This window comes from Herpailurus yagouaroundi, unplaced genomic scaffold (assembly GCF_014898765.1).
Source record: "Herpailurus yagouaroundi ecotype Mexico unplaced genomic scaffold, PumYag 184, whole genome shotgun sequence".
In the NCBI taxonomy this organism is placed as follows: Eukaryota; Metazoa; Chordata; class Mammalia; order Carnivora; family Felidae; genus Herpailurus; species Herpailurus yagouaroundi.
In genome coordinates, this window is record NW_024412415.1 from 2,039,796 (window position 1) to 2,055,238 (window position 15,443).

Consider the following 15,443-nt stretch of genomic DNA (forward strand, 5'->3'; position numbering starts at 1 on the left):
TAAGCCACCAGAAGTATCATTATTATTATTAAATACAATATCTACGTGATTGAGAAAAAGCCTCCACCCTAGAAGAACCCACTGTCTACTTTCTCTAGGCTTATATCCCAGCAGATAAAAACTTACAGGGACATTTTACCCCATGGGGCAATGGCTGCCCAGTCACATTTATACGTTTCTTTGGTCAGTTCAGAATTTTATTCTCCACATTATTTCACATCTTCTCCATCCTCTTTGAACCTTCAGTGAACTCACACTCTTGAGACAGGCCTGTGGAAAGAAGTTTTAAAAATGAAGGCATTGGGGGGCGCCTGGGTGGCTTGGTCGGTTAAGCGTCCGACTTCGGCTCAGGTCATGATCTCACGGTCCATGAGTTCGAGCCCCAGGTTGGGCTCTGTGCTGACAGCTCAGAGCCTGGAGCCTGTTTCAGAATCTGTGTCTCCCTCTCTCTCTGACCCTCCCCCGTTCATGCTCTGTCTCTCTCTGTCCCAAAAATAAATTAAAAAAAAAAAAAAAAACGTTAAAAAAAATTAAAAAAAAAAAAAATGAAGGCATTGGATGAATCCCAGCCCCTACCATGAGTTTAGAATAAGGTATCTCTAGCAACATTTTCTAGCATCAGTGTTTAGGATGTCCCTTGTCTTTTCCCTTCCTGAATTTCTCCTTCCATACTTTACACATACCAACTTTACACATACAACTTTGACTTGTCTACTCTCCCACAGTGGCGTGCTGATAAACTGACTCTCTGAAAAATACAAAGTCTGGATTTGTAGTTTTTATTGACTTCTGTGGTAGAAATACTCCCACCACAGCCAATTTCAAGCTACCACCATTTTGAAATATTTAACAACCAACTCTAGAGGCTGGGAGCCCGTTCTAGTTCTCTGGGCTATCTGCATTGCACCATGTTCCCCTCTCATTCCTTAGACAGCTCTTCCCATGGGCCTCTATTCTCTGGTCTTTGTAGAGATTTTGTGCTTGATAATAGGATGACAGCAGCCAGGGTCAGCTGAGCATCCTTAAGTCACTCATGTTAAACCTGTGGGCTGCTAACCCGTGTATTCTACTGTTCCACGTTTGAACTCACCTTTCCTCTTTCATGAAGTTCCATATTCTAGCAGGACTGAGTAATGTCAGGGAAGCACAACAAGCAGCAAAAAGCCTCTTCCCTCTTTGACAAAATTTTGGTTCCATTCTGGTTTTAGGTCTTTCCCACATTTGACAAGAGGCAACTCTTATCTCTTATGCACTCCTCTTCAGTGCGTGATAAATGTCAATGTGTATGCAAATACCTGGGTATCTTGTTAAAATGCAAATCCTAATTCAGGGGTGAGGTGGGCTCTGAGAGGTTGAATTTTTTTAATTAATTAATTTTTTAAAATTTACATCCAAGTTAGTTAGCATATAGTGCAACAATGATTTCAAGATGAGAGACTGAATTTTTAACAAGTTCAGAGACTATGTATGTGCAGCTGGTCCAATGACTACACTTTGAGTAACATCAGACTCAATACTCTGTAAGGCCATCCCCAACTCTGGTTGGAGAATGCAGTTACTCAGCCCAGGTGGAATCCTGATCCTCTCTCTACCTTTTGGGCAGGTCATTTCATCTGCTCTCAATGGTTCTCAGGACTCGGGTGGTGTCTCTCAGTCTTTCACCTCTGCGACCCCACTGCCCTCATCTTTTGCCATATCTTGATCCCACAAATGGGATCCATTTGTGTTCTCATGCACACAGTGTCTATTTATATTCTCAAATCTTTAAGAATAGAAGTCATGACTTTTTGCCCCTTTTCCCCACTTCTCTGAGCCAGGCATGGAGCTCCACATAAGTTGCTCCAGGGCAATGACATTCATAAGGGCCAACCAATGTCTTCTGGTGTCTCATCTTCTCTGTTCCTCTCTAAGCCCTTCCCTAAGTGATGCTCCATTCTCCATGCTGCAAATGTCTCCCTCTTCCTCTGCACTGTAATATCATATAGACCTAAGTCCATCTCAGCTTTGTCATATGACAGAGCATAGATAGGTCCTGCCTGAGCTCAAATTGCACTTTCACCTTTTATTAGGTATGCAGGTTTAGGTAAGTGATTTTGCCTGTCTAAGACTGTTTGGAATATGGGTGCAAAATTCAAGCAATTGTGAGGGGTGATAAAATAAGTCTATGAAAGTGCTTCCTATGGTGTTGAGCATAAAGTAAAATGTATGACCTTAAGAAAGTTATGTAAACTCTCCGAGTCTTTGTTCCTCATGGGTAAAATAGGAAAAATAGTACCCATCATACAGGGTATTTGTGAAAATAGAAGGAAATGAGGTGGGTGGAGTGCATCAACACTCAACCCACAGCTGTCTCCCCTTGGTTCTCTTTTTCTCCCATATGGGCAGGAACCCTTAGGCCAAGCTTGTTCTTGATGCTTTTTCGCTCCTCCATTCTCCACTGCTCCCTCCCTCTCAGGCTTCCTTCCTTCTCTCCTTTCCCTTTGTAAGTATTAATTAGAAGTATTGATTCAAATGGCAATGTGAGGGGAGAATGGAATAATATTGTTGGTCTGCCTTAAAGGAATGATGGAAAAGACCATGAACTTACAGGTAAAAGGGGATGAAAATGCAAAATCGTGACCAGTTCTACATTAGCTCTTCATCCAGTCATTAAATACCAGGCTTCGTGGGAAATATCTGGTTATATAAGACATAGTCTTTCTCTTTAGATGCCTATGATTCCACACATCTGAACAACAAACCTTATTTTAAGTAAGACTACATTGTGAAAAATTCAACCTCAAATAGAAATTCTATGGTCTGAAAGGTAATGGCCCTAACATAAAATAAGAATGATTTCCTGGGGGTACTCCCCTGCTGACTATAATAAGCCTTTGCCTTTCTCCTCTGTTGTTTCAATTTTTACTTTGATGGTTGCTTTATTTTTCTTTTTAAATTTTTATTTAAATTCTAGTTAGATGACATACAGTGCAATATTGGTTTTAGGAGTAGACTTCAGTGATTCATCACTTACACACAGCACCTAGTGTTCATCATAACAAGTGCCCTCCTTAATATAGCCTATATCCCACCCACCTCCATCCATTGTTAAGGGTCTCTTGTGGTTTGTTTCCCTTTCTCTTTTCCTTCCTCTCATATGTTCATCTGTCTTGTTTCTTAAATTCCATATATGAGTGAAAATAAATGGCATTTTTCTTTCTCTGCCTGACTTATTTTGCTTAGCATAATACACTCTAGGTCCATCCACATCATTGCAAATGGCAAGATTTTGTTCTTTTTGATGGCTGAGTAATATTCCATTGATTATATATACACCACATCTTCTTTATCCATTCATCAATTGATGGACACTTGGGCTCTTTCCATAGTTTGGCTATTGTTGATACCGTTGCTCGACTCTGATATTTGCTTAAAAGAAAACACTACTGGGGCATCTGGCTGGCTCAGTCAGAAAAGCGTGTGACTCTTGATCTCAGAGTCATGAGTTTGAGCCCATGTGGGGTGTAGATATTACTTCAGTAAATAAAACTTAAAAAAAAAAAAGAAAATACTACTAGTGAATTTTGTCTTGCTTCCCCTCATCTTACAATTAATTTCAGAGGATATATTAAAAAAGGTGGAGGTGGGTGGCACTGAAGAATTACTATGAGGAAATATCAACCAACTGGGAAATGAGAAAATACTAAGAAATAAGTCCTTTGGATAAAGGATGCAGTATTCTTAGATTCTCAACCCTGGCTACACAGAACAACTCGGGGAGAGTTTTAAAATGACCATAATTCAGATTCCATCTCTGACCAATCAAATAAGAACTTCTGGGAATTAGTACTTTTATAAGCTCTCCAGGTGATTCCAGTGTGCATTCAGGGTGAACAAAACACTCTGTTAGTTGACCAAGGGTAAGCATCACCTGTTAAGTAGATTGGTAAAGGAAGAGAAAAGAGTCTAACTTTATCCAAGGATATGTCTCTCTCAATCTTATTCTGTTCCCCAAGTAGGCCTCCATTCAATTCCCCAATTGCATCAAACCTTCACAAAGACCCTTCCTTCCTCTATTTTTTCATCTATCCTATTCTAGCTCATTCCCCAGGCTCAGCTCGATGACTTTTCAAGAAAGCCCTTGCTAACCCAGCCTGTCTTACCCTGTGCTTCTCCCCAGCATCTACTGTAAGTAAATAATGTATTGTGTAATTGTGTTTTACCTGTGTGCCTTGCTAGAACAGGAGTTCTCAAAGTGGGCTCCACAGGCCAAAAGCATCAGCATCCCCTGGGAATTTGTTAGGCATGCTCACTCTCCAGCCCCACTCCAAACCTACTGAATCTGAAACTCTGGGGGTTGGGCCTGGCATTCTGGGATGTAACCAGCCCCCAGAGTGATTCTGATGTACACTGAAGTTTGAGAAACACTGAGCTGGAGTCTTAACTCCTTGAGGGGATAAAGATCTAGTCTGCTTTTCTTTCTTTTCTTTTTTTTTCTTTCTTTCTTTTTTTTTTTTTTTTTTTTTTTTACTACTCCAGCCTCAGTGTTTGCCTCAGTGTCTTGTGAGAGACACTGAGAGCCCTTGAAAAATATTTCTTGGATGAATGAGTACATGGCCCAAGAGTGTGAGGTGGAGATCTCTATACCTGGAGGTAGGGAGCATGTTCATTTAAGCTACAGATAAACTCTACTACATAAATCCATATGTGTAGTAGGACTTTTTATTTATCCTCAGTTGACGCTGTTGACAAAGGTCAGCATCGTTACAAAATATTAGAAGATAGCAAAGGATTTAAACAGTGAAAAGACAGGTTTAGAGGATTTGTTATAAGAGGAAAGACAGCAATGGTGACAAGTGCAGGAGGAGGGGCTGGCAGCAGAGGTCTCGGGGAGAAATGAGGGGAAGTGGAGGGAGAAGCCCTTTTAAGAAGTTTGAGGGAAATGGGGAGCTGGCAGCTGCCCCGGAGGGACAGGAAGACTCTGGAGATAGAAAGGGTGTGTATGGAGGAGAGAGAGGGTGGAGCCCTGGAGGATGAACAGCATGAACAAGCCAATCCCAACAGTCTCCTACAGGCAGGTGGGCACTGGCCCTAGTGGAGACTTTGTGGCTTGTGACACTGCTTGCCAGGCAGCCACAGCCTCCGATAAAGTGGTTTAGGGCCCATTTATTTTCTAATTATGAAGAATTTAGAGTAACCAAGCATCAAACAGGACCTCATGTCCTTGTTCTATTCATAGTGCCTGGGTTCTGGCTTGATCTTTGTTACCATTATTACCCAGATCCAACACTGGTTTTTATCCTCATAAGTTGCTAGCCAGTGTACTTTCTTCTTCTGAGTCCTCCCATTCATTTATTTACCTACTGTGTATCTGATAGTACTCTAGAAACAAAGGTTTAAATTCTCCATTTGAGTCCTAACCTCGAGCCTGGGTCCCCTCTTTCTGCAGTCAGAGTTCCCTAATGACAACTGTTGAGCAAATGACACCTCTTATCATTTCCAGGGGAGAAGTCCCACAGTGCCAGGAGCAACAGTGCAGATATCAACACACTCCATGGCTGAGGGTCTCCCAGAGAGACACAACTCACTCAGGCACTGGATGGAACAATGCTTTAGTCACAGAGAAGAGGCAGAGCAAGATCAGCTTCAGTCGTGTGTACTGGTCCCCCGTGGCCAGCAGATCTTGTCCTGCGGCTGATGCAGGGTGATGGTCTACAAGCATCCTTGTCACATACTGCAAGAGAAGGACCTGATTCCCTCCCCGCCAGGAAGAGATACAGTATTGACCAGGTGCCATATGACACACAGACTTAATCAGAACAAAGGAGCACACATTTAGTCTAAAACAAGAAAAGATATTCCCATACAATGTGATAAGCCCAGCACAAGCTGTGGGTTTATCTCTTGGTGAGGAAGTCTTCCAGGGCCAAAGCCCATTCTTACACGACCATGGAGGAGTTGAAAGACTGCATGCCCATGAATGACTTTGTCAATGACTATCTTCCAGAAAGTTGAAGGAGGTCTTTGGGGTCATTCCATCTACTTCCCCATGCATACCACTTTGCCCATCATCTACTATGTAAAATTTGGCTGCCAGGCATCAGGAAGATGCTCCAGTAGCCACCCCAGTTCCTATGCCATGTCTCAGTGAATCAACCCAGTTACCAGCCACCCTTGGGTCTGGTGAAAACAGCTAGTAGGCTGAAATTCTGACACGAGAGAGACTGAACATGCAGACAGACAACAGTAAGACCATATATGACAATAGGACTCTAACCCACAAATTCTGCAGCAACCAATCCAGGTACTAAACCTCAGCCTATGTCTCAATCAGTCCAGAATGATCGGGTCTTGGTCAGTGACTGCCAACTTTGCTAGTTTTCATCCCTGCTTCCAATTCAGGACCAAGCAGAGTTTGCTAAATATGTTTTCCAAACCAATTACATAAGATGCCCCACTTCTAGTTAGCCAGCCTCTAGCTTTTCCATGCCGAAACCCTCCATTCAGAGCACACCTGAAGCCTTCTCTTTTTTACACTGTAAAGCTTTTCCACTCCCCTACCTGCTTTGAGTCCTGCCAAATGCCAGTGAAGGTGGTTGACTCCCTTGCTATAGCTAGCTGTGAATAAATAGCCTCTGTTTGTTCTCATTTTGGTGGTCTTCATTTATTTCCATACACTAGTGGACAGCTAGTTGGATGAACTTGGAATCATCTCGTAGGTTTCAAGGACTTGGCGAAATGAAACTTATAACTAGAACATGTTAAAAGTAGTCTGAAGGGAATAGAAGTATATTTTTATATTTTTTCCCAGTTTCATTGAGTCATAATTAACATAAAACATTGCCTTACAGATTTACAACATAATGATTTAATATATGTATATATTGCAAAATGGCTATGTATAATAAATATTGCATATGTACATGCTGTCCATTATATCCACAGAATTTATCATTTAACTAGAAATTTGTACCTTTTGACCCCATTTCCCCTACCACACCCTGCTTCTGAACTACCAATCTGTTCTCTTTCTGAGTTCAATTTTTTAAAATTCCACATATAAGTGAGATTATACAGTACTTGTCTTTCTCTGACTTATTTTACTTAGCATAATGCCCTCAGGGTCCATCGTGTTTTGCAAATGACAGAATTTCTGTTTTTTTGTGGCTGAATAATATTTCATTGTATAATTATACTACATTTTCTTTATCCATTCACCTATTGGTGGACACTTAAGTTATTTCCATGTCTTGACTATTGTGAATAATGCTTCCATGAACATGAGGGTGCAGATATCTTTTCAAGATAGTGATTTCATTTCCTTTAGATATATACCCAGGAGTAGAACTGCTGAATCATAATGTAGTTCTATCTTTAATTTTTTTGAGGAATGTTCATACTGTTCCACAATGGTTGCACCAATATACATTCCCATCCACAGTGCATGAGGGTTCCCTTTCCTCTACAATCTCTCCAACACTTGTTATCTCTTTTCTTTTGGAGCATAGCCATTCTCACAGGTGTGAAGTGATATCTCACTGTGATTTTGATTTGTATTTTCTTGATAATTATTGATGTTGAGCACATTTCCATGTACCTATTGGACATTTGTATATATTCTTTGGGAACTGAGGATTCAGTTCCTCTGCCTATTTTTTTTTATCGGATTTGTTTTTGTTGTTGTTGTTTGTTTGTTTTGCTATTGATTTACATAGAACTGCATTTAAAAAATATTTAAATTGTATGGAAATTCATGGCAATGTGAATAACCATACAGCAAGGAAAATCTGTCTAGGAATAAAAGGAAAGGGAAAGACACATGCTGTTTCTGCAAGATATGCTATAGACCATCAAGCCAGGTTAAACATAGTATTTTCATAATATAGGTTATAAAACTGGCAAAAAGACAAATTCTAGTAAAAGATGTAACTATGAAATATCTAGTAGAAATTAAATTCTCTTCAAAGTAGAGAACAGATGCATTTCCTCTTTGCTTTGCTAATATTTCAGGAATAAAACAAAACCACAAAACCCAAAGATTGTGTGGAAGGGGGGAGGAATCAAAGTTAATAGTTATATTCTTTTTTTTTAATTTTTTAATGTTTATTTAGTTTTGAGAGAGGAAGAGAGACAAAGCACAAGTGGGGAAGGGGCAGAGAGAGAGGGAGGCAGGCTCCAGGCTCTGCACTGACAACAGAGAGCCCGACACGGGGCTCGAACTCACGAACTGAGAGATCATGACCTGAGCCCAAGTCCGACGCTCAACCGACTGAGCCACCCAGGTGCCCCAATAGTTATATTCTTATTAGAAAGTTTTGAAAATATGGGAGGGACTAAATGAATTGAATTGAATTGAACTGAATTGGAGAATGCACAGCTTTGCAAGCAACAGACTAGCAAAGACGGCTGGATCTAGGCAGAGTTTTCCTATAATGGTCTTATAAAAGTCAGTTGGATCACTGTTGGAGATTTAACAGCCCATCTTTTTTCCCTTCTGTTGAGCATTATAGCTTAAAATGTCCTTACATTTACATATAAAAGCACAGAGGTCTAAAGTTATGTCATTTTAGCATATGGTCCTATTTCTGAAATGCTAATTTTGGTAGATATTTTAGGCAGTTAGTGCTAAAGTTGAAACAAGAAAAGCCATCACCTACATTCTACGAGTTATATTTCCCACTTAGAGTTAGTGTTTTCAAATTGCCCACACTTCATTGCAATCAACTTTTATTTTCTGTTGTCCTATTATCACTTTACTGAATCAACCTAGGAAGCTTGTATTTAGAAAGAAAGAAAGAAAGAAAGAAAGAGAGAGAGAGAGAGAGAGAGAGAGAGAGAGAGAGAGAAAGAAAGAAAGAAAGAAAGAAAGAAAGAAAGAAAGAAATAAAGAAAGAAAAAAGGAAAAAAACATCGTTGCTCCTGATTTCAGCAGCTCAGTAATCTGTCCTCTCTAATTGGATGGAAAGAAATGAATCCTGAGATAAGGGGCTAAGTCTTAGGTCACCCAAAAGCATCACTCAGCATGCATCCATTCCAGAATTTCAGCTATATCTGCACTTTAATGTAACAGTCACTGATACGAACAGAAGATATTATAAGAAGTATCTCAGATCATATCTGCACCAAGCAAATTATTAGCATTGCAGATTGATTTTTGTTCACTGAAAGATGGAAATTTTCTATTTTTTTAATGGGTAACTGCAGTTTGCTTAATAAATATTTGCAATCATTGACTAAATACCTGGATATCAACTATGTGTAAGCGACTGCTTGCTACAATAAAACAGGCTGAAGGAAAGATGGAAAGTTTATTCTCCAAAGCCCCCAAGTTTTTAAATATATTTCCTGTTTCTACCTATAAATGTTTCTTAGAGGCATCCAATCTATGTATTTTAGAATGCCATAAAAATGGCTACATTTTTGTTCATTTAGCACAAGTTCTTTGAAACTTTGGCCAAACCAATTAAACTTCTTTTTAAATTAAAGTACGTATTTCTCCAGGGGCAGATGGGTAGCTCAGTCGGTTAAGCGTCTGACTTCGGTTTAGGTCAAGATCTCACAGTTCGTGGGTTCGAACCCCGCATTGGGCTCTGTGCTGACAGTTCAGAGCCTGGAGCCTGCTTCGGATTCTGTGTCTCCCTCTCTCTCTGCTCCTCCCTGGCTCTCACTCTGTCTCTGTCTCAAAAATAAATAAACACTAAAAAAAAATTTCTCCAATGTGTTTTTTTTTTTTGGGGGGGGGGGTGTTAAGATATCTGAAAAACAAGTTTGAAGCAGCCTCCAGAAAGCACAACCTGACAACTTGAAGTTCTCAACTTGTTAGTATATACCAGCATCTGGTATCTGATGAAATGCTCACTGGGATGTTACCCTTTCCACCAAAAGTCTCAGTTCTCCGTGTACACAGTACTTCCGTGTCTAGGAGGCTGAACATGAAAAATACACCATTGATTCAGCGACAGATATTTGGGAAAAAAGAAACCACTCTAGAAAACGTATAATGGTTATAAATGTTACAATAGAGAGAAGGGCACACCTTATAATCCAGGTAATATAATATTCTCATAAACATGCATGTACATACATACATATTTTTTTCTCATAAGCATACATATATATTTTAATCTCTTTCTCTTTCACACACACATGAACACACACATCACCTATGTGGGAAAACCTCCAACATCACAGTAAATATATTTCGATCTCACATTCATGCCATCAGAAGCACACTTCTCACATAAGTGATACAATCTCACAGACTGGGTGCCATTTTCCATTCTTTAAATATTACAGTGCAAACGATAATTTCAATGTGACAACATCATGGGGAATTTACAACAGTCAGGACATTCTAAAGAGAACAGTGAAGAACTTCTAAATATCACATGTATGCACAATGCCTAGGTATAAACAGTAGCGGTGATCCTAACGTTGATTTTTATTGTGTTTAGAGGCACTTAAATCATACCACAAATGAAACTGCATTATTTTTATGTTGATTTATATAACTTTAATTATTTAAGGCCAATCATTTTCTAAAACTCAATAAAGAGGTTATATGTGACATTTTGAGGGGAAAGTTAAACATGGCTCCTAACCACAGGAGAAAAATATAAGGCAAAGGATAAAAGATAAACACGCACAGAAGATGACATAGCCATCTGTCAGCCTCCCAAAGGACATGTTGGTTTTGATGATGCTTTTTTCTGTTTTCTTTTTCAATGCTTTACTGGGCAGCATGCTGCTCAGTTAGCAACTGTCAGGTATAGGATTCAGACAGACACTACTGATAACTGCCTTTAGGTATACCTAATATATAAGCTGGTTTGTCCTAACAGATTTGGGACAACAGTTAAACCTTTAAAGCACAGGTTTAACCCCAGATAAGAATCTCAAAGCTACCCAAGATAGACTTTTTACCTATATGTACATATAGTTACATATATTTCACATATAAGGGAAAAGGTGGTTTAGACGAAATCATTAGGGAAAGCAAAGAATTCAGGTTCCAGCAGATAATGTACCAGAATAAGCTTAAACTATCCCATGAAAAGCAGCTAGAAATGCCAGATAAGGTAGAGCAGTAATTTTTTATAAGTGTATAGAAGCCTCTGTAAGAAACAGAAATCCTCAGATGCTAAAGATGAAAAGAGAACTGAAACCCTGACAGATAAGAATATGCTCTGATACAAATAATCTTATTAAAATGGGCAGAAGACATGAACAGACATTTCTCCAAAGAAAATATCCAGATGGCCACCAGACACATGAAAAGATGCTCAACATCACTCATCATCAGGGAAATACAGATCAAAACCACAATGAGATATCACCTCACACCTGTCAGGACAGCTAAAATCAAAGCCACAAGCAACAATAAGTGTTAGTGAGGATGTAGAGGAAAAGGAACCCTGGTGCACTGTTAGTGGGAATGCAAACTGGTGCAGTTACTCTGGAAAACAGTATGGAGGTTCCTCAAAAAATTAAAAATAGAAATACCCTATGATCCAGTAATCACACTACTGGACATTTACCCAAAGAATACAAAAATACTAATTCAAAGGGGTACATACACTCCTATGTTTATGGCAGTATTATTTACAGTAGCCAAGAAATGGAAGCAACCTAAGTGTCCACTGATAGACGAATGGATACAGAAGATGTGGTGTACATATACAAGGACGATCACTCAGCCATAAGAAAAAAAAGAATGAAATCCTGCCATTAGCAATAACATGGGTGGATCTAGAGAATATAATACTAAGCAAAATAGATGGTTACCAGAGGGGAGGTGGGTGGGGGGATGGGTGAAATAGATGAAGCAGATTCAGAGTACACTATCTTGATGAGCACGGAGTAATGTATGGAAGTGTTGAATTACTATATTGTACACCTGAAATGAATAGAACACTGTATGTTGTATATGTTATATATATATGTGTGTATATATATATGTATATACATATATATGTTATACATATGTATGTATATATGTACGTATATATGTGTATATATTTGTGTGTGTGTGTGTGTGTGTGTGTATATATATATATACATATATATATATATATATAAAGAATATGCTCTGATAAAAGGGCTATTCTAAAAAATAGCTATCCATTGCAGTAACCTGAGAGCTTGAGTAGTTTTTTCCTTTTATGTTGAATTAAATTTCTATAAATCTTATCTTAGAATTACAAATCTGATGTGCACATATTTTAAGTGTGTAACTTGATGAGTTTAAAAAATGTATATATCCATGTAACCGATCAAGATATAGAACATCTCCACCCCAGAATGTTCCCTTAGGCCCCCTTCCAGACAGTCTCTACATCCACAGACAACAGATTCCTATCACCATGTTCTTGAATTTTATATAAATGGAATCATAATGTATGCATTCTTTTATGAATATCTTCTTTCAAAAATGACACAGAAAGATCCAGATATCTACACATAACTATGCCTAAAGGGGCTGCTTAAACCTGACAAAACTTAATAATGACAAAGGGTGTTTTTTTTTTTTTAATGTTTATTTATTTTTGAGAGAGACAGAGTGACAGAGCGTGAGTGGGGAAAGGACACAGAGAGAGGGAGACACAGAATCCGAAGCAGGCTCCAGGCTCTGAGCTGTCAGCAGCACAGAGCCCGACGTGGGGCTTGAACTCACCAACTATGAGATCATGACCTGAGCTGAAGCTGGACACTTAACTGACTGAACCACCCAGGCGCCCCGACAAAGGGTATTCTTGAGAATGCCAATCTACACCCTACTATATCATAAAAGGAATACAGAGGATTTCAGTATCAATCTCATGTTCTGTCTCATTAATAAGCTGTTGGATCCACTTTAACCAGTGTGGATGGAGAATGGCCTCCATATCGGTCTCATCTTTATGGTGCAAGTAATTTCTGTCACACAGGTATGAATCTGTGTGCAGATATTGACTTTCTCTTCAAAGATCATAGCTTCAAGATTTGGTCTTCACGGGAGGTACTTTATTTATAGATTGCCTTCAAGCATAGAGCCTTTATTATTTTGCTAACCTGAGAAATCCTGCAGCTTGATATTTCTCACACAGGTTTGCTGGACCTTCTCCTTTGGAGCTGACGACCAGGTAGGCTTCATTCTGTTTTCCTGGGACAGATATGGAAAGGCTTGGATATCTAGTTTCCTTATAAAATATCTTTCTGCTTGATGAAGCTTTTGGCAACACCTTTATGCTTCCTCCAATCAACTACTGCACAGAACTTCCATTTAATTAATTTTCTTTCAAAATTATGAGGGTTACATACACTGCAAGCAGCCTCGAGTAGCAGGAGGCTGTGAGAGGGACCCAAGACTGGTTTCCTCTCACCCCTTCTAAAGATGGTGGTGATAACAGTGGCCTAGAAATGTTACGGCATCTCTTAGGCTCTCTGGATATGGGAGTTAGTGAATCTTTTTAAAAAGATGCCTGTAGAGAAGCTAAGATATCCAACTGTGAATCCCCACCTTCGAGATTTTGTTTTGCATATCACTGCATTCAGGTGAGTGAGTATTTGGAGCTTACTAGGTAATGATTGATGCCTACCCCGAGCAACATATAAAGCTGTGGGACAGCTGGCATCCTTCAGATGCTCCAAACAAATGAGCACAGGATTGGTAAGCTGCCCCTGCTGAGTTGTTAAATGGGGCTGTGCTAGCTTCCCAGGCTTGAAAAGAAATGCAGGCAATAACATCCTAGCAAAGCTTGGCCCACATACCAAGCAGGTGACCTTAGCTGATGAGCTCTCTCTCAGCTCCTCTCCCCATGTGAACACCTGTCAATATATGCACCTCTTTTCTCCCAGCGGTCAAATTTTAGATGTTTTAGTTAGTCTGCAATGGCCAGGGTCTTCCTTGTTCGAAGCTGCAGGCAGGATTTAATCATGGTTGCTCAGGGCTAGAATGACCTTAAAGGTCTGGTTAAATCAAGACTGCTGGGATTCAGGCTTATGCTAGGTGACATCTTAATCTAAAATGACACTGGACACCTTCTCTATCACAGCAGATGAAGGAGAGAGAAGACATTTCAGTTGGGGCAAGGTGGGAGTGGGAAGGAAAAGAAAGGTGAGCAATGGCTCCTGACCCATGCAGGAATGGAGGCATCAAGGCTCAGGGCAAGGAGAAAACAGGCCAGTCAGGACAGGGGACTGGGACAGATGTGGGGAAGGCAGTGAGAAGTTCAAGGCCTCGGACACTGGGAGATTACAGTGAACAGTGGTAAGAAGGAGCAGAACAGGACCCAGGGAAGGGTGTGGGCCATGAGCCAGAAGCAGAAGAGAGGTCTCTGAGCAGACTTACCCCAGCGGGCACCACCTTAACAGGAGGTGGCTACTGTGCAGATGCCAGAGGCCTCCCTCTTGGCCAGGGCTGTGGCGGCTGAGGAAGGGGTCAGCATTGGGCAGTCATTCATCCTTTTTTGAAGCCAGGTCTCTAGTCATTGCTGAAAAAAGAAAATAAATGAGGAGGAGCTGTGTTTTTTCCTTTAGAACTGATACGAATAACCCCATTATGTGTTGCACTAATAAAAGGAAACACAATCTAAGAGCAGCCTGTGTGGGGCTGAGGAATGAATGCTACTTTAACACATTTTGTCCATCTGTGATGCTGCTGACAATATTGGCAAAGGGTAGGTAAGGTTGGTCCACCAGCAACATGTAAACAATTGTCAAGGCATCACTACCCGCAGAAATACATTTCAGAAAGCTGAGTGGGGCTTTCACTCATTTAAGAGGCCAGAGGGAGCCAGTTTACACAATACACATGTTTTGGGAGTAGATAAAAATGGATTTCTCGGCAGGCCCCTCTCCACACCCCCAGCACCTCCATCTTGTTTTTGGTGGCAAAGAACTGCACACACCAGCCAGTCCCTCCCCTTTTGCAAAATCTGGGTCCACCCTTCTGGGTTGCACCTCCATGTATGAGCCAGTCACAGGCATATGCTCTGTACTCAAATATCCTGTTTCAAATCATGGCTGCATCATTTACTGGCTGTATAAACTTTGGATGTGCTTAATTTAAGCTTCAATTTCTTCACTTACAAAACAGAAACTATGGTACCATAAGGTCATTGTAAGAATCAAACTTAATCATTTATGTAAAACACATAAAACAGTATCTGAGGCATAAGTGCTCAATAAATATCATCATCATCATCATCACCATCGTCATCATCATCATGGTCTAAGGTCTTTTCCCCACTGAGATTATGCCTGCTCTGTATTTTTCTCCCTCAACTTGCAGGGACAGAGCTGGGGAACAGCAGCCCTATCTCATGTGCTGATACTGGTCTGCTAAACCAAGGTATACCCAAAGAACAGCATTCCAACAATACCAGAGCTAGAAAGGGACTTTTGTTTTGTTTTGTTTAGAGAGAGAGAGAGCACAAGTGGGGGAGAGCGGAGGGAGGGAGGGAGGGAGGGAGGGAGGGAGGGAG

The 15,443-nt window shown here is 40.3% G+C and overlaps 1 long non-coding RNA gene across 1 annotated transcript in view; it reads right to left on the reverse strand.

Annotated features, from left to right (window-relative positions):
• Positions 1-90: 90 nt before the first annotated feature.
• The window catches only part of LOC121041460 (uncharacterized), a 22,405-nt gene continuing 7,052 nt past the window's right edge, over positions 91-15,443 (reverse strand). Inside the window, exons 2-4 of the long non-coding RNA XR_005795746.1 lie at positions 14,309-14,450; positions 13,030-13,120; positions 91-270 (exon numbers count right to left, since the gene is read on the reverse strand). This is a non-coding gene — a long non-coding RNA (uncharacterized LOC121041460). The remainder of the gene's footprint in view (positions 271-13,029; positions 13,121-14,308; positions 14,451-15,443) is intronic.